Here is a 27,845-nt window from a genome sequence, read left to right on the forward strand (position 1 = left end):
CCTCCGGACCTCGGTTAGAAAGTCGGTTTTTGGAGCAATTGCATAACCTTTCTATATAAGAAAGGCAAAAGAATAATATTTAATTAGCTTAATAAGCATGAGTTCAATGTTATCTTCATGTGATTATAATTTGCAAAGGTTGATGGAATGCGTTTGAACGTGTAGGGAATGGGTTTTTTTTTACAATGGAGAAGACCTTTATGTCCTAGCCCAGTACACGTGCTAACGGTAGGGTCCAATCTACCACACTGGGTGCACTGGGGGCGTGTCGGACTCGAATGGTGACCAGCCATTAATACCGACTAAACTCCATTGGGCTCCGCCATCATTCCTCCCAGGAACTACCTCTCGGTATTACTTCTGGGGGGATGGCTGTACTAAATGTACTCATTCACTCTCACTCACGCGTTCATACATCCTGTATGAGGCTTACTTGGGTGCTCTCTCAATCGCACTTTGATTCACTCTCAAACACTCCCACATGAGGCTGACTTTTGTGCTCACCTTTTACGTTCCATGCGAGGCTGACTTGTGTGCTCACCCTATCACCTGATTCACTCTCAATCGTGCCACTCTATTGTACCTTTGTCACTCCCTCTGGCATCCCATGTGGGACATTTTTCTTAGGCCCCACTTCTGACATACCATGCGAGGCTGACTTTTGTGCTCACCTTTTTTATTCCTTGCTAGGCTGACTTTTGTGCTAGCCTTGCGTTGTACGGTTACTGAATGATCGTCTTTATTTTCGTAAAGCTTATATATGCTACATTGTTACCTGGTTGCCCAAAGCTAAAGCATGATGCGACGGCGCGGGTTATTTGTAAATATCAACGGTAGAACATATGCGCTGGTTTTACCCAGGCAGTGAAAGTTATATCATCATGACACTGTTAGCGGCTGCGCTGGCGCAGGCAGTTTATTGAAGGTTACATAGTTGTATTGTTTTGGAAGTTGGGTTTTTCTTGGTAATCGCTTTTATGAGGGTTGCTGAGTTAAGGTTTAGGATGGGTGAGGTACGTTATTGTTTGGGAAAACCAAGATGGGATAACTATTCGCATTTTCCTGTATTGGAAGGATGTGCATTATTATTACATCACACCTCCCTCCTTAAGAAAAAATGGGATACCATTTTTGATACTGTCGCTTTGCTTTAACCTTGGATCACAAAGTTTTGGAGTGGGATTTTTGTTTTCAACGTATGTACTAACTTATTTCTAATGATACGGTTTGGCAGGCTTGATGTTTTTGCCGTTTCACTCAGGCTTATTCTTTTTGAGCTAGTATCATGTCTTAATTCCTAGTTGTAGTATTAGATTTAATTAATCGGTTTTTATGAACTATAATAGTTTTGTTGGCTTCATTATGTACAATTTTGCAGTTTGGTTCTGTTATTTCTATCACTTTAAATGGACCTATGTAGAATGAATCTAGTTTTTTTCTATTCTCGTTTGATAGAAAAACTATATCTCCTAGTTTGAGTTGAATTGGGTTGATTGAGTCGTTTGCATTAGTTTGTCTTTTTTGTTTGTTTTCAACTAGGTTTTGTCTAGCTATTCTATTTGTAGTTTGTAGTCGAAATTTGAGTTCGTTATAATATTGTTCTATGTTGTAGATTGGTTCTAGTCTGGATTTGTTAAATTTTAGGTCTTGTGGTAATATTGCCTTTCTACCAAATACTAATTCATATGGAGTATATCCATGTTCTGTGTGAGGTGTTGTATTAAAAGTAAACTCGTAAAATTTTGTTCATTCGTCCCAGTCTGTTTTGTGGGTATTACAGAAGGATCTCAGATATTCATTAAGACATCTGTGATTTCTTTCTAATGCTCCTATTGTTTGTGGATGATATGGTGTCGAGAATGTATGCTTTATCTCTAATAATTTACATATCCTATCTAGGACTTCATTCTTATATTCCGTTCCTTGATCGGTTCTCATTTCTAGGAAATTGCCATAAATAAGTATAAAATCATTTACTAGTGCTTTCGCAATTTCAGTTGCTTCTTTTGTTCGTATTGGTGTTAGGACTATGTATTTTGTTAAGTTACATTGAGTAGTCACGATGTATCTATTGCCGTTATTTGATAGTGGAAAGGGGCCTACTGTATCTATAGACAGTACTTCGAAAGGTTTGCCAGGAGTTGTCGTCACAACTTCTGGTTCCTTTGTATGTCTGATGATTTTGTTAATTTTGCATTTTTCACATTGCTTTACGAAATTTGCAATGTCCGTTTTCATATTCTTCCATTTATACTTTTCGCGTAATTTCAAATATAGTCTATGTTGTCCTACATGTCCTCCCGTAGGGGCCACGTGGTTTTGTTGTAATATTTCGCGTATTTCGCCTTTATTTTGTATTATCCTCGGAGGATTGAACGTAATTATTTCAATGCTGGAAATGGTGTTGTTAACGATTTCCTTAAATATACACATTGAAATGAATTTGAATATTTAGTCGTGCGTCGATAGTGCGATTTTGTTTCTTTTGTATTTTTTCATTGATTTTTCAATTTCTAAAAGAGCAAATTCTAAAGTTTGACTTCCATTTTGCATGCTTAAGGGTATACTGCCGATTTCTTCAATTATTTTATATTTATGATTATATATTCTTAAAGTTAATTGATTCTGGTGTACTACAGAACCTAGTTTTAAGAGTTTATTTGTTTCAGACGGGTTTTCGGTTTGCCAAATAGCAAGTTGATCAGGCTCACTAGATGGTTCTTCAGAACGCCTTGTATTTGACTTGTTATTTTTAGTCATGGCTCTAGTATTCACTACAAGTATATTATATGTTTTTAATTCTTCGGAGTTTTGAGGGATGCGTGAAAGTGCATCTGCTCCTACGTTTGATTTTCCTGGTACATATTCAATGTCAAAATCAAATTCTTCTAAATCGAGACGCATTCTCGTTAACTTGGAAGTAGGATTTTTCATACCGAATAAGTAAACGAGTGGTCTATGATCAGTTCGAACTTTGAACCTTCGACCATACAAATATGCTTTGAAATAGTTTATAGCCCAATGAATGGCGGTTAATTCTTTTTCTATGGTTGGTTTTGCCTTTTCACCTTTGGTAAAGGTTTTACTAGCGTATGATACTGGTAAATCGTTACCATCGTAGTTTTGTGATAGTATTGCTCCACAAGCTACATCTGAGGCATCTGTGGTTAATAAAAATGGTTTCGAAAAATCGGGGTATTGAAGAATTTGAGGTGATGTAAGGATGTTTCTCAGTTTGTTGAAACTGTTAAGATGTAGCGTTGTCCATTGGAAAATAGTATTTTTCTTCAACAAATCATTCAAGGGTTTTGTGATTTCGGCAAAATTTGGTATAAATTTCCTATAATAGTTGCAAAAGGCTACGAATCGACGTACTTCGTCTGCGTTCGTTGGAATTGGGTAATTTAATATGACCGAATATTTAGAGTCGTCTGGAAGAATACCTTGGTCGGTTATTTTATGACCCAAATAGATAACTTCTGAGCGAAAAAACTTACATTTCAATGGATTTAACTTGAGGTTGTAATGTCGTACTCTTTCGAATACTTTTGATAAATTTGTGAAATGGTGGTTAATCGAACAACCTATAACAATAATGTCATCAACGTAGATGAAGGCGCATTCCGGTGTCAATCCGGCCATAGCGATATTCATCATTCGTTGGAAACTATTCGGGCTTATATTTAGTCCGAATGGTAAGCGTTTGAATTGAAAATGACCTAATGGTGATGAAAAAGCTGTATATTTACGTGATTCATTATTTAGTGGGATTTGGTGGAATCCGGCCATTAAGTCTAAGGTGCTGAAATATTTGGCTCTACCAAGTTGATCGAGGATTGTATCAATACGTGGTAATGGGAATTTGTCAGCAGTTATCTTTTTATTTAATTGGCGATAATCAACTACTAGTCTCCATTTTCTAGAGTTGTCGTCTGATTTCTTCGGGACTAAAAGAATCGGAGAGTTATAGGGAGAGATGGATGGTTCGATTATATCATCATTTATTAATTTTTGGATTTGTGTTTTGGTTTCGGCATCTTGTGCGTGAATATTTTTGTAGTTTGGTATAAAAACTGGAATTTTGTCATTTAAGGTTATTGATTGGGAATAAAAATTGTTTGTTGACAGTTTGTCGTCAGGTAAACTAAAAATATCTTCAAATTCATGTATTAAATTTTTGAATGATGATTGTGCATTGAGTGGGATTTTATTAGTGTCAATCATTGAAATTAGATTATTGTATCTGTTTTCGTTTATGTTGTTTACCGAAGTGTTTAATTTTGTATATTTGTTCAAAGGATCGATAGTTGGTATAAAATTTTGGATTAAGACTTGTTTTTCAGTGGTGTTTATAAATTTTATCATTGTATTTTCGGGTGATATAATTGTGTTACCACAAAAAACTCCTGGTACTATTTCTTTTGAAAGTACTAACGAATCTTCTTGAATATTGAGGTTTGGAATTATTCTTATTATTTCGCATCTGGGTGGTACCAATATATTATTATTACATTTGTCTTCAATAGGTACGGATATAAATTGATTATTGTAATTGAAATTTAGTAGCCAGCTCTCGTAATCTATATTACATTTAAACTTCACAAAAAAATCTCTTCCGAGTATACCGTCGGTTGGTATTGGGAAATTGTCTTTTACTAGTTGAAACGAATGTTTAATTGTTAATCCGTTTGAAAAAGTTAGCTTAGTGTTAGTTTCTCCAAAGGTTTCCGTGAGTCCTTCGGTTACTCCTGCAATTTCGAATATTTTTTGTGTATCAATATTTTGTCTTATTGTCAATTTTTCCATCTTGAATACTGAAATATCTGCTCCTGTATCGATAATAAAAGTACATTTGCAATTAGCCATTTGTACGTATAACGTAACAAAATTTGCTGCTTGTAAATTGAATGTTAATATCCTTTTCATTGGCCTCTTTATTGACCCATTTGTCCGAAAAAAGACGGATGCTGAGGATCTGGTGGTATAATGTTTTGTGGGGGCGTTTTTAACGCCATCCCTTGTGGATACCAATTGGGATTAAGGTTCTCACCTTGTGTAATTGGTTGCGCTTGTTGTGCGTTCGTTGAATAAATGTTACGTTGGTTGAAATTCCTGTTCTGATTTCGATAAGGGTTATTGTTCCTATTCTGATTGTTATGGTACTGATTTGTATTTCTATGTCGCTGATTGGTGTTTTGGTAATTGTAGTTGTAGCGATTATTGTTATTAAGGTTAATATTTTCATGATAGTTATTGTTTCTATGATGAAAATTTCCTCTGTTAGTTTGACCCCGACCTCGATGGTACTGGTTACGGTTATGGTTTCGAAAGTTTGATCTTCCAGCATATGCGAGTATTTGCGCGGAGCTGCTATTGGTTAAATTGTTTTGTTGTACTTTTTCGATAGCTTGTTTGACCGAACTAAATGTTCCGGCTTTCAAGATTAATTTTGTTTCATTGTCTGCAATGGTTTTGATTAGGCAGTTTACTCCAGCTTTCGTAGACATTGTCTCTGCTACGTTATCGGGAATATTCTGTCTAATATATGTCGCTTTTAGTTTGCCAGTTAAGTTTTCAATTTATTCTAGGCAAGTGTTCAGTGACCCTTTTTGGTTCACTGAATTTAATTTAGCTATAATATTTTCAGGGGATGTCAAGTCTGTACATCTAGTTTTTATGTCGTCTAGCGAATCTTTTATTGATGCTATATTTTGAGGTAGGCCTAAACGGGCTTTGCCTGTTAATCGTGTTCTCAGGAATTTAATTGCTGTTGCCTTATGTTCGTTTTTAGTTATTTCGTCGAGTAGTGAAACAGCGTCGATGAAAGCGTCTAACCCATCGGCTGCTCCATCATAAGTATTAATTAGCAATGTAGCTTGCTTCAAGTCAAACGTGTCTGTATTCGTCATGATTACTTCGTTCTGTCGATCTTGCTCTATAGCAATTTTTGAGCTTAGTATTGTACGCGACTCTACAAAAGTATTTCTTGTTGTGATTATAGTCTTATTGAGTTCTTTGTCGGGAATTTTATCCTCATATACTAACAATTCTTTCTCAATTGCGTCGAAAATGGCTTGATTCTGTTCTAGCTTGAGTTTTAAAGTTTCCAAGTTAATTTTTGTATTAATTGCTTTCTTTAAGTATTTGTATAGCGTTTGCTGTTGTAAAATTAGCTCATTAATTTTCATCCCTACTTAAGTCCTAGCCTAGAGTTATTTGTTTTTATTTGTTTCATTAAGAGAGAAAGAAAAACTTACATTGTGATAAGCTGCTTATTCAGGGTGATGCTGTTTCTTGTATATCAGATGATTTTGCTTCAGCGATTCGTGACGTGTTGGTTCTTACTTTGTTGACTCTGGATGCATTGGTGATTTTCATTCGATGGATGCTGGTGGGTCTATCAGCCTTGTATTATGATAAGTTGGTTATTCAGAATGATGTTTGTTGACTATGGATGCCTTGGTTATTTTCATTCGATGGATGCTTGTGGTTCTATCAGCCTTGCATTATGATAAGTTGGTTATTCAGAATGATGTTTGTTGACTATGGATGCTTTGATGATTTTCATTCGATGGATGCTTGTGGTTCGATCAGCTGCTTCTACTGTTTCGTTAGGACGTTGTTTAGGGAAACCTCTCGTTGGATTATATCTCTCGTGCTTTTTTTGTTGTACTTATTGCATAGGCGCATTACTAGGTACGCCAACGCGATTAGCGTGATCGTGGCTAGCGCTCCTGCTATTACTTTTACTTCCGTGGTAGAATTTTGATATATGTTGGTTTCCGTACTAAACCAACCCATTGCCGGTTTTCCGCACTGCACTAGTACTGAGCACTGACTTTACATTTAAATAGTACCGATGTCAACAGTCGTATTGCCGGTTTTCCGCACTGCACTAGCACCGATTTTACGTTTAAATGATACTGATGTCAACGGTCGTATTGCCGGTTTTCCGCACTGCACTAGCACCGATTTTACGTTTAAATGATACCGATGTCAACGGTCGCCATGCGTTGTTCGGTTACTGAATGATCGTCTTTATTTTCGTAAAGCTTATATATGCTACATTGTTACCTGGTTGCCCAAAGCTAAAGCATGATGCGACGGCGCGGGTTATTTGTAAATATCAACGGTAGAACATATGCGCTGGTTTTACCCAGGCAGTGAAAGTTATATCATCATGACACTGTTAGCGGCTGCGCTGGCGCAGGCAGTTTATTGAAGGTTACATAGTTGTATTGTTTTGGAAGTTGGGTTTTTCTTGGTAATCGCTTTTATGAGGGTTGCTGAGTTAAGGTTTAGGATGGGTGAGGTACGTTATTGTTTGGGAAAACCAAGATGGGATAACTATTCGCATTTTCCTGTATTGGAAGGATGTGCATTATTATTACATCACAGCCTCTACCAACCTGTGAGGCTGACTTTTATGCTCACCCTTAACATGCAGTGTGAGACTGACTTGGATGCTCACCCTTTCACTCCTCTGCCACGCCATGAGGCATCGATAGCTTAGTTCCAACATACTACGCTACGACCCTCCCGTCTTGGCATGAGGCAGTCCACTTATACGCCTATACACTCACTCTTCTGTCTTGCTTCGGGGTGGCTGGGTTTACCCCTTACGCGGTTGCCATTCGCTGCGCCAACCTGCCTCGGCATGAACAGACCATTCACTCTCTTATTTTGCGCTTGGCCTTTTTCGCTCCAGCTAACCAATCACTAGTTAGCCGTGCCCGCCGTCTGTTGCTCGGTTCGCCAGATTACCTGTAGCCTACTGGCAATCTGGATGGTAGCAGCCGAGACTGCGTTCCACTTCTCCACCGTTTGACACATCCGCTGAATAAGGGTATCCGGGGTTGTGTCCCAGCCACAGACGTCAAGCATTGCTCTTCTTTCGACGTCGAACCGATGACATACGAACAGTATGTGTTCGGCAGTTTCATCTACACCTGGGCAGTCCGGGCAGACTGGGACCTCCGCGTGCCCGAACCTGTGGAGGTACTGTCGGAAACAGCCATGGCCTGACAGGAATTGTGTCAGGTGGAAGTGAACTTCCCCACCCAGCTCGATATGCTAGGTATCAGCCGGTGGGTCCACCTACCTTTCGAGGAGTTGTCCCACTCACGCTGCCGAGGTCACCCTGGTGCGCTCGCGGGCTCCCCTATTTTCACGTAACTCAAAGCACTCCTCATCTTCCCGAATGACCAGCCCGACTGGCATCATGCTCGCTATCACGCAGGATGCATCGTGTGATACCGTGCGGTAGGCAGATATCACTCTGAGGCACATCACGCGGTAGGTGCTCTCCAGTTTCTGTAGGTAACTGGTTACCCTCAGTGCTCTTGACCATGACGGGCCGCCGTACCTGAGGATAGATACGGCAACGCCTGCCAGTAATCTACGTCTACTGGCGCACACCTTTGAGCTGTTGGACATCATTCTCGATAGTGCCGCAACAGCAGTCGACGCTCTCTTGCACGTATAGTCGACATGGCTGCCGAAGGTCAGCTTGTCGTCTATAATGACTCCGAGAGACTTCAGACTTCGCTGTGAAGTGATCGCGACTTCTCCCACATGGATAACTGCATGTTGTGCCGACTTGCGGTTGTTGACGATAACTACCTCCGTCTTATGATGAGCGAGCTCCAGGCCTCTCGCGCTCATCCATTCCTCCACCGTGCTAATCGCGTGTTCTGCGGTTAGTTCTACCTCAGGAATTGACTCCCCGTAGACCTCTAAGGTTACGTCGTCGGCAAAGCCGACGATCTTGACCCCAGGAGGGAACTTCAGTTTCAGAACCCCGTCATACATGAGGTTCCATAGCACCGGGCCTAGGATCGAGCCCTGCGGGACTCCGGCGGTAATCGGAACCCTTTTCAGACCGGCATCGGTCTCGTATATCAGTACGCGGTTTTGGAAGTAACTTTCCAGGATCCGGTACAGACCCACCGGTAGGCTAAGCCGGTGTAACGAGAGCGCGATGGCATCCCAGCTTGCGCTGTTGAATGCGTTCTTCACGTCGAGTGTCACTAACGCACAGTATCGAATACCTCGCCTTTTTCGTTGGATCGCTATCTCGGCAGTATTTATCACTGAGTTGAGAGCGTCCACTGTGGACTTACCCTTCCGAAAGCCAAACTGGTTGCTTGACAGACCGTCCGTACCTTCCGCGTACGGGGTGAGCCTGTTGAGGATGATCCTCTCAAGCAGTTTGCCAGTCGTGTCTATCAGACAGATTGGTCTGTACGCCGATGGGTCGCCTGGCGGCTTCCCGGGCTTCGGCAACAGCACCAGTTTCTGCCTTTTCCATCTATCGGGGAAACGGCACTCGTCAAGGCATCTCTGCATAGCTAGCCTGAACATGTTCGGGTTCGCTATGATCGCTGCCTTGAGAGCGTTGTTTGGAACTCCATCCGGCCCTGGAGCTTTGTTCATTGCTAGGGATTTAGCCACTGCGAGTAGTTCTTCGTTCGTCACTGGAGCCACCATTTCGATCGTGCCCGCACTGTCTCGTAGTGCAGGTGGCCAGGGGCTTGTGGCTCGAGACGGGAAGAGTACTTCGATAATCGTTGCCAACCGGTCCGGAGACCGTTCTGGAGGTGAGGAGCCCCCTTTGGTCTTGGCCATCACAATCCGGTAGGCGTCACCCCACGGATTCGCGTTGGCATTCTCACACAGGTTGTCGAAACACGCTCTCTTGCTGCTTTTAATAGCCTTGTTAAGGGCTAATTTCGCAGCTCGAAACACTTCACGGCGGTTCTCTCTTGCATCCTCGGTGCGGAATGGGGGTTTAGTAGAGTGGGTGTGGAGGATGCGTCAGAAATCCTTCATCTTATTTCGGTTTACCGGGTTGGTGAAGGAAATCTGGGCATGAGGGTGATCCAAGAAGAGGGGAGTGATGAAGGAGGGAGGTGTAAGGCCAAGGTGGGGAGGGGGGGGGGGAAGGGCGGCTACGCAATACTCAACTGCATATTTTGCCTTCCATTTGAGACTTGGTTTGAGAAAATCGGTTCAGTCATCACCGATGAACCGATGTGACTTTAATTGTGGAATATGCCCGGAATTCCGGACTTCCAGAATCGTCGATAGTGGACAATATATTCAAAGAATGTTTGATTGGCAATCAGTGATCTAGATCTACGATTAGAAGTAATTTGGTGACCATTTCAATAGTTTTTAGCCTCTGAGGTATTACGATTGTACCAATTTATATGGGAAATTCCAGTGTATCCTTACTAACACCCCTGTAACTCCGGAAGCAAGAGTCAGAACCGAATGAAATTCAGCAGCAGTCAATGGCATTACTGTATCTTTCATTTGAAATTAAGTTCGTAAAAATCGGTAGAGAATTCGTTGTGGAATGGGTGTGATATTAGCTTAGGAACTTGGCGGGTTCCCCGAGGGCGTCATGAACCGTCATAGGTGGCCAATGTGGTCAAAGCTGCTTTGATTGATCATTAGTGATCCAGACCCGCAAACTAGAGTAATGTTACATCAATTTTAATATGTTTTACATCATTTGAACATTATGGTGGTACCAGTTTATATGGGAATTTGCTGTGTGACCGCACTCTTCAACCCATAACTCCGGAACCGGAAGTCGGATCAACTAAAAATTCAATAGCAGCTTATGGGAGCGTTATACCTTTCAGATGAAACTAAGTTTGCGAAAATCGGTTCAGCCATCTCTGAGAAAATTGTGTGAATTTAAATGACACACACACATACACACACACATACACACACACACACATACATACACACACAGACATTTGCCGATCTCGACGAACTGAATCGAATGGTGTATGATACTCGGCCCTCCGGGCCTCGGTTAAAAAGTCGATTTTTACAGTGATTGCATAGCCTTTCTTTATATGAGAAAGGCAAAACATGTGGCATCGCTGCCTGACAGTACATTCTTTGTGAGTTATTATCATACGTGGCAATTGTAGGGTTATTGCGAAAACTCCACGCTAAGAAACCTGCTTGGTGAAGGTTTGAACATATTATGTATAGGGTATTCGTCTTAACTCTCTAATGCTGAAATTCCACGCGCAAATGCCCTTCTGCAGGCTCTTAACTGTAAATTAAGTACAATTTACAGTAAGCCCAAAAACTATTTGGTATCCGATTTGGCCCTTAATTTACTTTATTTGTACAAGCTATACTTTAAAGTGGCCTATTTCAAAAAATGTTCAGCAAGCACTATACGTATGTGTCATGAAATATAATATGAAGAGATGGCTTTTTGGTCACGGTTTTCATACGACAATATCTATATTTCGTCTAATACCAACGTTTCGAAGGTCTACGCCTTCATCTTCAGGGCAAAACTACAATATTTGACAATCATTACAAAAACATCCAATATTCACATTTTACACAAATTACTTACAACGGTAACAGTATTATCTTAGTCAAGTTATTTTGGACATTTAAACAGGAAACACAGAACGCAAATCTACACTGCAAGATCAGAAATTTGATTTGATTTGAAATTCAATTTTAAACGGTAATTTTCTACGATTTGCTGAAAACTTACACAGAAGAACCCCGCGCACATCCCAAGCAGACTGAGTAATGAAATGTTTCAAAAGGCCAAAAGTGTGTGTTGTATACATTATCTCAATACGGAACAGATGGAAGTAGAAACGAATAAGGTTTGACAGATGCGAAACCACCAACAGTGAGAGAGTGAGTGATGGCTATGTTTGATGTGAGAGCGAGTGCAGTACACCAGAATATGCTGCATTTAAGTTATTTGTGTCGGTCCTGAAATTAATTGTTGAGCCGTCGCAAAAAATGTGGCACATTTCCAGAATCTGAAGTGCTTGGATTCTGTTATCATGCTCGAGTATTTTGGTTTTTGATAGATCGAAACTATGATCATTTTCTATCAAGTGAACCATTAGCGCTGTCTTTTTAAACTCATCAACGGAACTCGCCTCTGGCTCGCTGCTTGCCGATTTGAAATCGTTATACCGTTTTATGAGCGATCGATGTCCAGACAACCGTTGTTTAAGTTGTTGTGTTGTTAAGCCTATATATGAACTATCGCACATAGCACAGGGGATGCGATAAATCACATTACGTTTGCATTAGTTTTCGTACATTTGAAACTCAAACTTACATTCTTGTGATTCCTTCGAATGATTCTGGCAAGAGCGGGTGTGAGAGCATCTACATGGTGCAGGGATCGGTATGTCTTTTTCTCGCATTCGGGAGAGGCATCATTTTCGTCGCTCGATACCTGGTTGACGACACGGTTTATCAAAGTACTAGGATAATTGTTATTCAGTAAATATTCTCGGACAGTTCGCTTCTTTTCGTTTTGAATGTTGACAGTCGAAACACTCTCGTGATGGATCCCATATCGGTATTTAGTTTTTGCGTGAGCGGATGGAGAGAGAGAAAGTTTAAAATTCGTCCCGAGGCCACCGGTTTTTTGTACCAATCGGTCAGAATTTTCTGCTCGTCTGTTCTTATTAGTACCATGTCCAAATAAGGCAGGCGGTTGTTGTTCTCAATCTCACATGTAAACTGAATGTGTGGATTGTAGGCATTCAGCGCATTGTTCACGTTTTTAATTTCATCAGCTGGGAGAGCGGTAACCAAATCGTCGACATACTTCTTTAGAAAGGGGATGGGGATATCGATTGTCTCTAGCACTCTATCTAGTAGCGTTTCCATTACTAGATCTGCCAGGGCAGGGGACAATGGATTACCCATCGCCGTTCCCGATTTCTGCCTGTAAAACGCTCCGCGAAATGTGAAATAACTGGAAGAGAGATTAAAATCGATGAGATTTATGAAGGTATCTTCATCTTTTATAGTTGTGTTCTTCTCGATCACACCCCAATTATTGCGCAGCTATTCGAGATGTTATGCAAGCCTTACTCGTTTGTGCAGGTGGAAAACCCTGTCGATCTTGTTAGAAACAATCATTCTATCCGTCGGGCAGCGGCTGCATGTAATGTTCCTGAAAGCAAAATTCGCTTAAAGCTGAACGCAATGAAAGCTATTCGAAATCCGGGAAAACCGCATGTTTCAACTAAAGAAGAGGAAACACATTGCCAATTGGATAATCGATAGCGCAAAGGTTGGTTTTCCGGTTGATCAGCAACGACTAAGGACATTCGTAGCGTATACGTTCAGCTTATCAGGCGGAAACAATCCGTTTACCGATGGTATTCCCGGTCGAAAGTGATTGAAATTGTTCCTTAGACCACATCCAAATATATCTGTGCGAATCCCTACTAGTGCGTTATCAAAGAGGTAACGGATAAGTGTAATAGAACCAAAAATTCAAGCACGGTTTGATCGTATTCATTGGTAGTTCGATACGAATAACTTGCTATTTATCGCAAGTAATCTTGTCCGTGTGTTAAATATGGACGAATCACCCATCCTCATTTGGTTCTAAACAGAGTGGTAATATTCGCGTGGACTGGGGAAAAATATGAGCACAAAAGTAAAAATAATGCGAATTCGGAGAAAGAAACCTAAACTACTTTATTTGCGGCGATTGCAGCGGGAATATTGGTACCAACTCTTGCACTGTTTCCTTACAAACAGCGACTACCGGTTGAAATAGCTCTAAACGCCCCGTTACCAAGCAGAAATTATGCAACCGTACGGCGAATGTATTCCGAATCGAAAGTGCATATCTATAGTCGTTCTTCGCATCGGATCCCTATTCCCTAGTGCTCTGTCATAGCAACGTAAAAGTGTAGAACTTAATTACAAACATATTACATCATATTGCATTGATTATGTTTGCCTGAAATCACATATGGCAATGTACATTACGCCGCGCAGAAAAAAGTCCATGATTGTAACACAATTTGAAACCTACTGTCCATTCGTGTTGCATTTATATCCCATATTCCTTATGTATTTAATGTACGAACCAAATAAATCGATTCTATTAAAACCATCGTGCTTTTTAAAACATGCGCAAAGTTAGGCACCACCCGCGCAAAGTAGAACAATGAGAACACGGTACTATCCAAGGTGCTTAGAGTTATAAGGTGATTTGTCTTTGGCAGTAACTAGGTGAGGAGTGAGGTAAGCGTGCTGCAAGCTGCGAAGTAGAAAAATGACGGCGAACAACTTTGATTACATACTGAAATCCAAGCAAACATGCATGGGGATGTAGTAAACAATGTTGTTAGCTGTCGTTTCTAGAACCAACATGGCTGATCGGCGATTTCGAGGATCGTATCACCTGATAATAAAAGCTCCTTGGTACTATCCACTTGAAAATAATCGAGTTGGTAATTAACCACTCGAAACATTGGAACAAACCTAACATTTGAATTTCGCAACGCATGTGTCTCGGGTGCACGTTTGAAATTTTCAAGGTATGATCAAGATTCCATTTGCACAAACACGTCGCAAGTGATTTATGTGAATGTAATGCAAGCGTATGCAGAGGTAGATGGGATAAAATACACCCCCAAGAAAATATAATCATAACTTTGCTAAAGACCATCAATTGGGAGAATTTAATTAATGATATCATTTAGCCAAAATGTTACTCTGAAATCACAATCGCTTTGCAAAATATTCAGGAACATGAAAAATATTCATTTTTTCAAGATCATTATAAATTTCTCTTTGAAAAATGGGCAGGCCAAAACACACCTGTGCAGGGGTAAAATGCACCACAACACCGTAACATAACATCATAACAAATATCGAAATAGCTGATTTTAATGCAGAAGGTACCAAAAATTGCAGCATTCGAATCAACAGCCTATGTGTATTCTACTTCACTTCGGTTCGGTCTCTGACATTACCAACCCATCTTTTTTTAGGCTTCTCCGCATGAGATAGAGCTGAGGCTGTCCGAAATGATGCAGTAGTGATCTGTGGGCAAAGTGTCGATGATCCCAAGGGCATAGGGTATAGCGGCTAATTCGGCGACGTAAACTGAAGACATTATCATTGATGATACCGAAGCCAGTGGACCCATCGAGGTTTGATCCGTCGGTGTAGAACATTTTGTCGCAGTCCACTTCTCGGAATTTATTAAAAAATATATTAGGGATCACTTGTGGGCGTATATGATCCGGGATTCCACGGGTCTCTTCCTTCATGGATGTGTCGAAGAATACAGTTGAATCAGAAGTATCAAAGAAAGGGACACAGTCGTGATTATGTGAAGAAGGATTGATGCTCTATGCCATGTAGTCGAAGAACAAGAACATAAAACGGATTTGAGAATTAAGCTCGACGAGCCTCTCGCAGTTTTCAATCATTAGCGGATTCAAGATGTCGCATCGGATGAGAAATCGATATGAGAGTTCCCATAATCGATTTTTCAGCGGAAGAACGCCCGCCAGCACTTCGAGACTCATCGAATGGGTCTCGCGCAAGCAACGAAACTGGATTCTCTGTAGTTTGATGAAGTGTATGTTCGCAGCTGGCCGGAAACAGAAACACCGTTACTCCATCACCGACAATATCGTTGTTTGGTATAACCCCACCATGTTCCAGTTATTGTCCGGAGAAAATTGATCCTTTGTTGGCATTTTTGTTTCAGATACCTAATGTGACATCCCCAGGTACCTTTAGAGTCGAACCAGAAACCGAGATATTTAAATGTGAAAACCCAAATGATCGTTACACCCATTAATAGAAACTGGAGTTGCACCGGCTCACGCTTCCTAGAAAAGACAACCAATTCAGTTTTCACCTTGGAGAACTCGATACCCAGCTGGAGATCCCAAGCAGACAAATTGGCCAAAGTATCTTGCAATGGTCCTTGAAAATCGGCAGCATTGGACCCTGTAACAGAGACCACCCCGTCGTCTGCAAGTTGCCTTAGCGTGCATGAATTGGCAAGACAATCGTCAATGTCATTCACTTAAAAATTGTAGAGTAGGGGACTTAGATATATAGAGTAGGGGACTTAGACATGAGCCCTGGGGAAGACCCATGTAGCTAAATCGCAATGTTGTTAAATCGCCATCCGAAAAGTGCATGTGCTTTTCAGACAACAGCAAAAAGTTATTCAAAATTCGTGAAAGACCATGCTGGTGCAGATTCTCTGAGAGAATATTGATAGAAACTGAGTCAAAAGCCCTCTTAATATCCAAGAAGACTGATGCCATCCGCTCTTTGTCATTTTCTCGAACAACTTCCGAATACAGGACAGCATTGCAATCGGTCGATATGAGTTGTGGTCGGAGGCTGGTTTTCCTGGTTTTTAGATGGCGAAGACCTTCATTTACCTCCAATCATGAGGGACAAGTGTCAGGAAGATTCTTCAGCAAGTTGAATTTGATTCTGTCTAACCATGGAGCGTTATTGTTGCATGATAAGAGAGCAAGTGAGAACTCCACCATCGAAAACGGTGTTTCGTTCGCGGTATCGTGAGGAGACGCGGCGCGGTAAGTTTTCTGTACCGGAACAGAGACCGGACAGATCATCTTGGCGAAGGCCAGCGGTTGGAATATTCTACGTTTTCGTTGGTACTGTTTCGGCTACGCATACGTCGAGCCGTACTCCAAAGAATGCTCATCGCTGTTTCTCTCATTAACCCGTCGACGAACCGGCGCCAATAAATGCGTTTTTGGGGTTTCGTTAGACTCTTCATTCGCCTTTCTAACGACGCGTACTGTTGCTAGCTAGTGGGTAACCCGTCTTCCCGGAAGGCCTTATAGGCAGTGGACGTCTCCGCGTACTGCTCTGAGCACTCTTTGTCCCACCACAGTGTGGGAGACCGTCCTTGGGTATTCGCGCCGGGTACTGGTTTAGTCTGAGCTTGATTCGCGCTTTCGAGAATCAAGCCAGCCAAAAACCTGTAATCTTCCTCCGGAGGGAGTTCTTGAGTGGATTCGATTTTAACGGATATCGCGGTCGCTTAACTCTTCCAATCAACGTTCCGTGTGAGGTCACACGAGACATTGATTGTTTCTGATGGTATTGAACCGTTAGCAATTGAAATCATGATAGGCAAGTGATCGCTACCGTGGGGATTCGGGATCACCTTCCGCATGCAATCTAACTGTAGCTATGTCGAGCATAGCGATAAATCCAATGCGCTTGCGCATGCTGGTGGTGTAGGAATCCGCGTCATTTCTCCCGTGTTTAAGATGGTCATGTTGAAATTGTCGCAAAGTGTAGTTGGGACGAAAAGACCCGGCGAAGGTCACCCCTGAGCCTGATGGAGAGTAGGTAGTCTTACTTCCCTCGGTGTTTGCGGTATATAATTTTTTGCATTCTAAAATCTTAATCTGTTGGAGTGAGGGGTCCTTAAAGCAGCCAACCCCGTGCTCCAACAGTTCTTCGCATTTCAGGCCCGGTTCGGACACAACCCCATCGATTTCTACGGCCATACAAGGCACGTACGCTTTAAATTCTCGCGTAAAGCGCTCACAGCAAGCAATCGCGTTTGCCTGGCGGCCGAGATCATTCACTATAACACGTATTTTGTTTGCCTGAACACGTGTTATCTGAGTTACGGCCGGGTAGTTAGCAGTCAGATCCCGAAAAAGTTTTAATATATTAACCGGTTTCTCTCCGGTCCGAAAATATACCACCCATGCCCCAGAGGAACCTAGTAGGTACTGCTTTCTACGGGGTGCAATGCGAGTGTTAGGGTGATCAGGGACTTCCAGGATGACATCAGATGGTATTGTGTCCTCTGCCATTTAAGCAAGAGGGCAGAGCGTTAAATAAATGGGAATGTATAGATGTATTTTTGTAAGATTGCAGTAGAGAGGAGGAAGGGAAAGAAAATAAAATACACGAAGGGAACTAAAAAGCTAACAAAACTTATCTGTAATAACATCGATTGGTCTGCTCCAGCGAGAAATGTACTGGATAAGCTCCCGGCATCAGCAGAACGGCTGCAAACAACGCACAAAGGCTGACCTTCACTCACTGAATACACACACCGAACACCACTGTGAAGCAAATCGGTCTGCTCCGTTGAAAGGCTCGGAAACAACTCCAGAGATCCTTTGGCTTCGTTCGAAATCTCTCGTTTTTTACCACAAATTATGTAAAATATGTTTTCATATGTTGCATTTCATTTTGTTTTCTAAAAATCATGGGTGACAGTTTACGAACGTAATAAACGAATTTTCTTAATTATGTGGAGATTGTGTTATTTCCGTTGAGTTTATTTCTATTACGTAATATTTTTCAATAGTGCACAATCTACTTGAATAAAAGTGATGAAACATGAAAATTCCGCCAACCAGCACCGAACTCCCCTACTCTTTCGAATACAATAGGTCAAATTTATTTATTGAAAATCGGGCTCGGGTCGGACACGGTTTTTAATTTATATTAATTTGAGTGCGGATCGGATTCGAGTCCAGTACGCGTCGGGTTCGGGTCGGGTACGGGTTGGGTTTGGGTTCGGATTTTTTTACGGGGCCGGGTTTGGGTCGGGTTCGGGTTTTGTATTTATATAAAATCCGGGTACGGGTCAGGTTCAGGTAAGCTTACAAAAATAATATTCGGGTACGGGTCGGGTCCGGGTACGAAAAAATCCATACCGGCCCATCTCTACATATAGTGTAATCCACTGTCTCATAACAAAGCTGCATTTTGATCGGGTACCCAAAAATGTCGCAGATTGGTTCCAGTTTACATAGCATCACAATCCGAAATTGAAACAAATCTATTTCTATTCTGCAGCGATTAAAACGTGACAGCCATAGACATTTTCACAATTATATTGAACATAACCAGCTATATAGCCATAGTTTGGACAAAGGACGAATTTCGCGCTTAATCATATTCAGAGTTGGCAGCACCCTGTAAGATTTTAATGAAACTTTTTGTACATTAAGACTTTGTCACAAAAAGCTGCTTTGCGTACACTGAAAAAAAATCACACGATAAAACCAAATGAAATTTAACATAATTTTCACGTTCACTTTCATATGTAAAAGCAAACCAAATGATTTTTCATCAAATTTCAGATCAAAATCCATTAAAGCGCAGGTTTATGTGATGTTTATATTATATTCATACAACTTTCACATGAATAGGACATGTTTTCCTATTGAATGTTGGTTGCCATGCTGTTGAGACGAATAGTACGAACTTTCCACATAGCTTTCATGTGAAAAACATATAGTGCATATCTATGTATATGCAAATCAATTGATTTCGCCGATTCTTCTGCCCATCAAATCTATAATTAGAACTAATTGACATTCACGTGTAATTCATTGGAAAATCTTAGTCAATGTTATTTCTTATGATGTTTATGTGATTTTTTCACAATGTTCGCAAGAATTCCACTTGAAAATCACATTGGCCACACTCAATTAGATATTCAAATGGCAAACATGTTCTTTTCATGTATTTTAATGATATAACTGTTTTCCACATGATGTTAACGTGTCCAGATTTTCCAGTGTAGGGAGACCGAGGAGGCTTGAAATAATTTTTTATTTTTGTTAGATAAATCGACATTTTTTTGTTTTTGTAAATAACAAACCATCAATATATTGATTTTTGTAACAGTGTTCTATTTGTTTCAACTCTCCTCATACCGAGGTAAATCGTTTGATCATCAGTGAATGTGAGTTGAAACAAGTAACCAATTATCAAAACGTTTTCTAAAGCATCAAATGTTACAATTGTATCATTTTTATTCGTTCACACTAAGATAATTCCTTAAAATGACAGTATTCTAATCATTATCTTTTACAGTGTATATCTATGTATAAACTCACACTTGTTTTGAAAATTAATATTAGATTTTGGTTACAAATGCAGGAATTTCTGCACTTATCCTAACAGTAATAACAGTACCGTAAACCGGGGTGACATTGATCACTTTTCGCAGTAATAATTACATATTTTTAGACGCAACAGATTTTTTTCAAGTTTAATATTTTTAAAAACATGTACTGATGTATGGAGAACAAAATTGGATGGTTTTACCTAAAATTGTCCGCTTACAGATATTTTTCCAAAAATGATTTCAAGTTGAAGTCCGTTTTCGTATTCCGGGGTGACTTTGATAACTTGTATGTTCACCCACATTAAGTTATTGATGTCAATGTTTTGACGTAGGACTACGTCTTTGTTTTCGATATAGGGGTGCACGTTGCAAATTCTACAAAAATGGTATGTAACGAAAAGTGGTCCAATTTTAAACGCATATAATTCAGCCATCTTACGGTAAATTTTCAATTTTTTGCGCACATCGCTCAGAAATACTTCTAAGAATAGATTCCAATAGATAAACCAAAAGATTTTTGATATCATGGCATTAAAATTTTAAATAATGTTCAACATAGTTAAAATACCACGCATTTGCACACAGAAGGCTGCGCTTCCCTAGTCTGGCACGACAGATTTATGTATTTAACGCGCTACGCTTCTATGAATGACGTCATCATCGACTATTTAAAGAGCAGATTTGGTCGGGTAAGCTCAGTTGCCTCTTGGACAGCAGGCAGAGCAGAGCATTGCGCTGCATGCTTCCACAGCCAGTGTAGCAGAGGCTAGCGTCGTGGTACTAGTTGTCTTTTTCGCACCACCCATCATCACCAGCGCTGACTCATTCTGCTTGGTGCGTATCTTCCATTCGTGTACAGACACGATGTACTGGCACAGCTTTTTGATTCAAGCACGGTACACCGTTCGCTTGGGTTTATTGTTTGAGGCGAATGTGTAGGTATATTCAAGTGTTGCGTGTATGATAGCTTTCGGTTTTTCTTTGCGTTGTCGTCTCCATGACAGGCTAAGGAGACGAAAACTTTCTTAGCAACAAATTCACGCGAATGGATAGAAGAAAGTACAACGAAGGTTTATTATTTACGTTTCATCAATTTATTGATTCCACGAGATTCATTTCCACGCAGCCTATTCCACTTTGATTCTACCAATACATAGGTACTACAAAGCCTACTTATGAATGGATGCACTGTTACTCAAAAAATCGCTGCAAAAAATGCATCTAAGTTCATCCATAAAACTATTTTCGATTCTTGTATATGTTTTGCTTCGATATATGATTAAGACCACTGCATTCGCTACATTTATGTGTATTTTAGGAAAATTACAATAACAGCAAAATAAAACTATAAACACCATACAACGCCCCCCCCTAAACACAAAAAAAATATTGGATTGAAGTTGGAAATTTATTGATGCAGACTGATTTAATTCAATATTACAATAACAATTATCTGATCCGTAGATTGATAACCTGTTGTTGTAAACATCATGAGGACTTTTGATAAATTGTCGGGATGGGGTCCTGATATGTAACTGTAATCTATTGGTCTTGATTTCACAGTTGTCTAATTGCATCAATATCAAATTCCTGCCTGAAAACATTCCAATAGAAAATTCCAGAGTTCTGTAATCAATCATAATCCTCAGATTTATTTTCAAATTGAGCTCGTTTTTGTAGAGATGTACTGTAATAAGGGTCTTTATTTAATAGGAAGCGAAGTTAAAATTGATTTAATGTCTATGAAACATAGAACTGCTCACCAAAAAAGTGCATAACTTTCAACATTTACTGAAAATGTTTTTGCCTTTCTCATTCACTCTAAAATTCGTCAATCTAATCCCGACCCAGAGGGCCGAGTGTCATATGCCAATCGACTGAGTTCGTCAAGATCGGAAAATGTCTGTGTGTGTATGTATGTGTGTATGTGGAAAAAAATGTGACCTCTGTTTCTCAGAGATGGCTGAACCGATTTGCACAAAGTTAGTCTCAAATGAAAGGTACAACCTTCCCATCGGCTGCTATTGAATTTTATTGATTGGACTTCCGGTTCCGGAGTTACGAGTTGAAGAGTGTAATCACACAGCAAATTCCCATATAAACTGAAATGAAAAATTTTTAAAATCAAATTGCATGAAACATTGAGATGTTTGACAAAAATTGACTTTTTTGGACTTTGGTACATTTTTGCTTTTCTCATATAGAAAGGTTATGAAATCACTCTAAAAATCGTCAATCATACCGGCCCGGAGGGAGTATGCAGTGAGGGGTTGCTACTTTAAATTAAAACTAGTTTAAAATTTCTTAACAAGTTCAAAATTTTCGGCAGGACCTGGACCTCCCGGATCATTCTCCATGGTCCGCCGCTGGTTTCAAGCGATGTTTCAGTATCACATAGTATTTCAAGATCGTGGCTGTCGATCCATTGTATGTATGTGCAAATCGTACTGAACATGTAATATGCATTTCCACCATTGTATTGAACATAACCAGCCATGGAATCGTAGTCTGGACAAATGAGACAAGCACAATTGCACCACTAGGTGGATTAAAACAGGTTTTTATTTTGGGAATGCGTCGAGTTGAGACGAAAGCGTAATATGATTAATAACGAGGATAACACTTTCCGAATGTAGAGAGAAATTTATGAAAAATGACGATTTCCATACGACTCTAGCAGGTCCTGATCGATTTTGATGAGCATTTGATTTTTGTTGTATGGCCAATTATATGTATAGGTAAAATGTTCAAAAACAGTAATTTAAGGTCAAAATAGCATCATTTTGAAACCGCCAATTTCGGAGGTTTAGTATCTTCGATGTGTTTTACAAACGTTAAACGGCACATCATTTGATAAAATAATTTTGACGGTATATCGTCCAAGAAGTATTTATGGTGAATTTTCTCAGGTCAATATTCATGACTACAATAAAGTTTCTACAAATTCGCTAAAGACACGAACTCTGTTACTATTTTCTGAAAAATTAATTCTGCATAATTTTAAAACTTCAAAAATTACGATTTCGGAATTATGCCGTTTGGACAGTATGATCGATTTTCACCAAACTCCCACCAAAACGAATTTCTGGCTACGACGCTGACTTCAAGTAAGTAGAAACAAAGTCGTTCTACACTCGTTCACAAGAAACTTCTTCGAATGCTGAATATCTATTATAATACATTGAAACCCCGATTTTATCAGCCGTTCATATTTGGCATATGTTTGATGGGCTCTAGCAGACGAACAAGACCGAATTCGAGTTAATCCTTTCTTGAGCATGTTTTCCTTATCATGAAGATGATATGCAAAATTAAAAAATTCATCATAATCAGAAATAGTTATCAGACTACATCAAGGGACGGGAAGAATATTTTAACAGCTTCAGTTTATTATAAAGAAAAAAATTGCCCGATTTAGTCAATTTAGTCATTTTGTCAGCCTAAAATACACCATGGGATTGATAAAAATGGGTCTTTATTGTATGTATTATTCACTGTGTTTCACATTAATAGGTACATTTCAAAATTTGGCGAACCTATTCCAATTCATATACCAATTAATTGGTATACTTAAGGATTTATATGTTGCAGATAGAGAAAATACTGAAATTTAATCAATTTTTCCTAATAAGTTTGTGAAAATTGTAAACTGTTTGAATTTTTTTAATAGTTTTATTTTTTATTTAACCGTGATTTTTTAATAAATAGTGACCATCGCTTCACAACATAGTCTATTTTTCATGGCTTGCGGTGAGCACGATCTCTCGAATTGCTGAACTGAAAATTATGGAATAGAATTTAATTTTTAGTATTCTTTACAGATTTAACTCGCCGCGCAGATAGCTCTGAATTAGACCAGCTGGTGCCCTAAGACGATTTCGCTAGATTTTCAGAGCACTGTGCACCCAGTGCAATAACGCAAGTGACGGAAGGTTATCGAAAAGATACGTGAAAATGAAAATTCCAGTAATGATGATAATTTTCCCAGACGGTTCATTTTCCAGAGGTTTTTATTTGTTCTTTGGCATTAGGATTAGCGATAATAATTCAAATCAAGGATACTACTGGGAAGTCACCTTTAGAAAAAGTCGATGTCGAAGTAAAATTTGGAACTATGCACTCATGCACTTCAGAGATAGCGTGATATCAGGAGCTGCGATTTCATTTGAACGCTTTTTTGTGAAAAGGGCGATACTTACAAATGGTCGGTGTTAAGTCAGACCGGACTAAGTGACAAAATATTGATTTCGAGAAAAACGAGTTTAAAGTTTGAATCGCAGCATCCTTTACATTATGATTGGCAATTAATTTGTGCCATAATTCTTGTTTATTGTTACATATTTCAAATCTGACAAAAGACAAATGTAGCTGACGAAATTTTTTATCCAGTGATATTATTATCTCATTTTTTGATGTTTTGCGACTTGGTCCTGCCTGACTTAACACCCACCAAATGTAACCAAATAAGGTTTTTTTCATACATGCGAATGAGCGCTTTGAAACGCAACAAATTAACCTAAAAATTTTGATTCTACGATATTGCTTTCTTAAACAACAGCAAAAAATACAACGCGCGAAACTGTATTTTTGTTTATTTAAAGTTTCGCCCTCCACGCTCCATGCAAACAAACAGGGCGATACTTTTTTTGCTAGCAGTTTACAGGCGAAACTGTTGCTTTCGTTTTTTAGGATTATCAAGCTGATACCAACCAGCTGTAAATAGTAACAATGATCGCTATTGAAAAAACACGGACGAAATCGGTGGTGTAGAACGGTAGTTATTGTAAAAAAAAACGTAAGGGTGATACTTCAATGCTGATAGGTGGGACCGAAAAAGTAAACAATCGCCAAATGGGCGATACTATCATTTTGTCAATTTCAATAGCAAAAACAAATTTTAATTTATTAATATCAACTACTTTATGAAGTTTTGGGTTTTGATCACTGAATCATGCAATCTAGGATGTAAAAAACACAATAGTTCTTAAATAAAAAATAAAACCAAGTCTGGAAATATTCACTGTTGATTTTCTTTGAATGGCATCAGTGCTAGTATCGCCCTTTTCAAGAAAAAGCGTTGATTTCTTAGTTCTCAGTCGCGTTGGAAATTTGAGTAAAGTATAAACTTCAAATCGATTCAAAAAAAAATTTCGATTTTTTTGGCTCAGTACAATATATAACCCCTTTAGGAAAATTCAGTTTTCCCACCACAATTTAGATATTTTATTAACAGAGCATTAACAATAATTCGTTGGTATGTCTTTTTATGGGCCATTTTTTCGCTTTCCCATTGATTTGGTTTGAGATTTCTAGCACTGATGTTGTCCTATGCTGATTTGAGCGATTCTCTGAGTCCTGCCACTATCACATGTAGTATGTGTTATCAATAACATCGCGAAGCATCAAGTTCTAAATGTTCTCAAACGATATAATATCCGAAGAGAGTGATAAGAGTAATAAGAAATGTCTCATCACACTGTTAGGTGGATTAAAAACCTTTTACATTTCTTATATTTAATTGCGAAAACGGCTGTGTAAGTGAAAGTAAGTAATTTATTGAAACAATGATACATAAATTGATTTGAACCAAAAAAAGGAAAAAACTCGCGCTTTGGACTTTTTATACAAAAATTACTATAACTTTGCGAATTTTCAACCGATTTGAAAAAAATCAAATGATTCTAAAAGTTGAAAGAATGGTCTTGAAACGGTATAAAATTAAATTTCGATATTTTTGAAAAAGTGCAATTATTTTGAGGAGTGAAAATTTAAAAATCGTGTTTTGGAAAATACCACGAAATGGGGTGGAAATTGAAATGAAAAAATATTTCTGACCAGTAATACATTGGTAACACGCAACGTTACTGTTACAGCAGTTATTGTGCGCAAATTATACTCGCGAGCCATTACTTTGAAAAACTATAAAAAATAAACAATAAAACAATAAAAATCAGCAAAAATGAGAACGATTTTTTGTTCCGCTTCAATATTAAATTAAATAAATTAAATAAATGATTAAAAACGATTATATAATACTAATTGTTACTTACGTAATAAAACAACCAGTATTTAAACTGGAATTGTCACGAATCACATTTCCACTGACAGCACGATACCTGACGAAACACTAACGGCAACCGTACACTAGGGTACAAATGTACCCCACGTCAACTTGGACACCTGGTTCCACAAAGGCTATAAGCAAACTGGCTATACCACCTGTTCCTACTCTTACTAGGAACTCTATGGCTGCGGTCCCAGGTCGGTAAATGCCGAATTCTCGTTTTCACACGGCTCCAAAGGGGTACATTTTTACCCCAGTGCAACGTTCTAGGGTTACCTATAACTGTAAAAGTAAGAAATTTGATACCCATTTTTCATATATTTAGTTAGGTGTTATTTTCCAATCACTTCCTCTAGAATATTCTACATTTATTAAAATGGTGGATATGACCAGTGATACTATTTATGACTACTGTTGTTATATATATATATATATATATATATATATATATATATATATATATATATATATATATATATATATATATATATATATATATATATATATATATATATATATATATATATATATATATATATATATATATATATATATATATATATATATATATATATATATATATATATATATATATATATATATATATATATATATATATATATATATATATTTACAATTAATCGATTAATTTATGGCATTACTCATATTGCATCAGGTGCTCGTTCATACCGAACTTCGGTATGACACCTTTCTATCTCTTGCTCTCTTGTCTCTCTAAGCTGGTTTAATGGGGCATAGTATCCGAACGGCAACAGTAGTCATAAATAGTATCACTGGTCATATCCACCATTTTAATAAATGTAGAATATTCTAGAGGAAGTGATTGGAAAATAACACCTAACTAAATATATGAAAAATGGGTATCAAATTTCTTACTTTTACAGTTATAGTTAACCCTAGAACGTTGCACTGGGGTAAAAATGTACCCCTTTGGAGCCGTGTGAAAACGAGAATTCGGCATTTACCGACCTGGGACCGCAGCCATAGAGTTCCTAGTAAGAGTAGGAACAGGTGGTATAGCCAGTTTGCTTATAGCCTTTGTGGAACCAGGTGTCCAAGTTGACGTGGGGTACATTTGTACCCTAGTGTACGGTTGCCGTTAGTGTTTCGTCAGGTATCGTGCTGTCAGTGGAAATGTGATTCGTGACAATTCCAGTTTAAATACTGGTTGTTTTACTACGTAAGTAACAATTAGTATTATATAATCGTTTTTAATCATTTATTTAATTTATTTAATTTAATATTGAAGCGGAACAAAAAATCGTTCTCATTTTTGCTGATTTTTATTGTTTAATTGTTTATTTTTTATAGATTTTCAAAGTAATGGCTCGCGAGTATAATTTGCGCACAATAACTGCTGTAACAGTAACGTTGCGTGTTACCAATGTATTACTGGTCAGAAATATTTTTTCATTTCAATTTCCACCCCATTTCGTGGTATTTTCCAAAACACGATTTTTAAATTTTCACTCCTCAAAATAATTGCACTTTTTCAAAAATATCGAAATTTAATTTTATACCGTTTCAAGACCATTCTTTCAACTTTTAGAATCATTTGATTTTTTTCAAATCGGTTGAAAATTCGCAAAGTTATAGTAATTTTTGTATAAAAAGTCCAAAGCGCGAGTTTTTTCCTTTTTTTGGTTCAAATCAATTTATGTATCATTGATTCAATAAATTACTTACTTTCACTTACACAGCCGTTTTCGCAATTAAAAAGGTTTTTAATCCACCTAACAGTGTGATGAGACATTTCTTATTACTCTTATCACTCTCTTCGGATATTATATCGTTTGAGAACATTTAGAACTTGATGCTTCGCGATGTTATTGATAACACATACTACATGTGATAGTGGCAGGACTCAGAGAATCGCTCAAATCAGCATAGGACAACATCAGTGCTAGAAATCTCAAACCAAATCAATGGGAAAGCGAAAAAATGGCCCATAAAAAGACATACCAACGAATTATTGTTAATGCTCTGTTAATAAAATATCTAAATTGTGGTGGGAAAACTGAATTTTCCTAAAGGGGTTATATA

General features: G+C 38.8%; 1 protein-coding gene and 1 long non-coding RNA gene across 4 annotated transcripts in view; both read right to left on the minus strand.

Moving 5' to 3' along the window:
- LOC131678827 (homeobox protein homothorax-like) overlaps positions 1 to 27,845 on the minus strand; it is an 885,299-nt gene that overhangs the window by 571,062 nt on the left and 286,392 nt on the right. The window lies entirely within an intron of this gene.
- LOC131681757 (uncharacterized) lies at positions 11,243 to 11,727 on the minus strand. The gene is made up of 3 exons (XR_009304007.1): positions 11,543 to 11,727; positions 11,396 to 11,466; positions 11,243 to 11,333 (listed from the first exon to the last, which is right to left on the minus strand). It is a non-coding gene; the product is annotated as an uncharacterized LOC131681757 (long non-coding RNA).

This window comes from Topomyia yanbarensis, chromosome 1, assembly GCF_030247195.1.
Source record: "Topomyia yanbarensis strain Yona2022 chromosome 1, ASM3024719v1, whole genome shotgun sequence".
In the NCBI taxonomy this organism is placed as follows: Eukaryota; Metazoa; Arthropoda; class Insecta; order Diptera; family Culicidae; genus Topomyia; species Topomyia yanbarensis.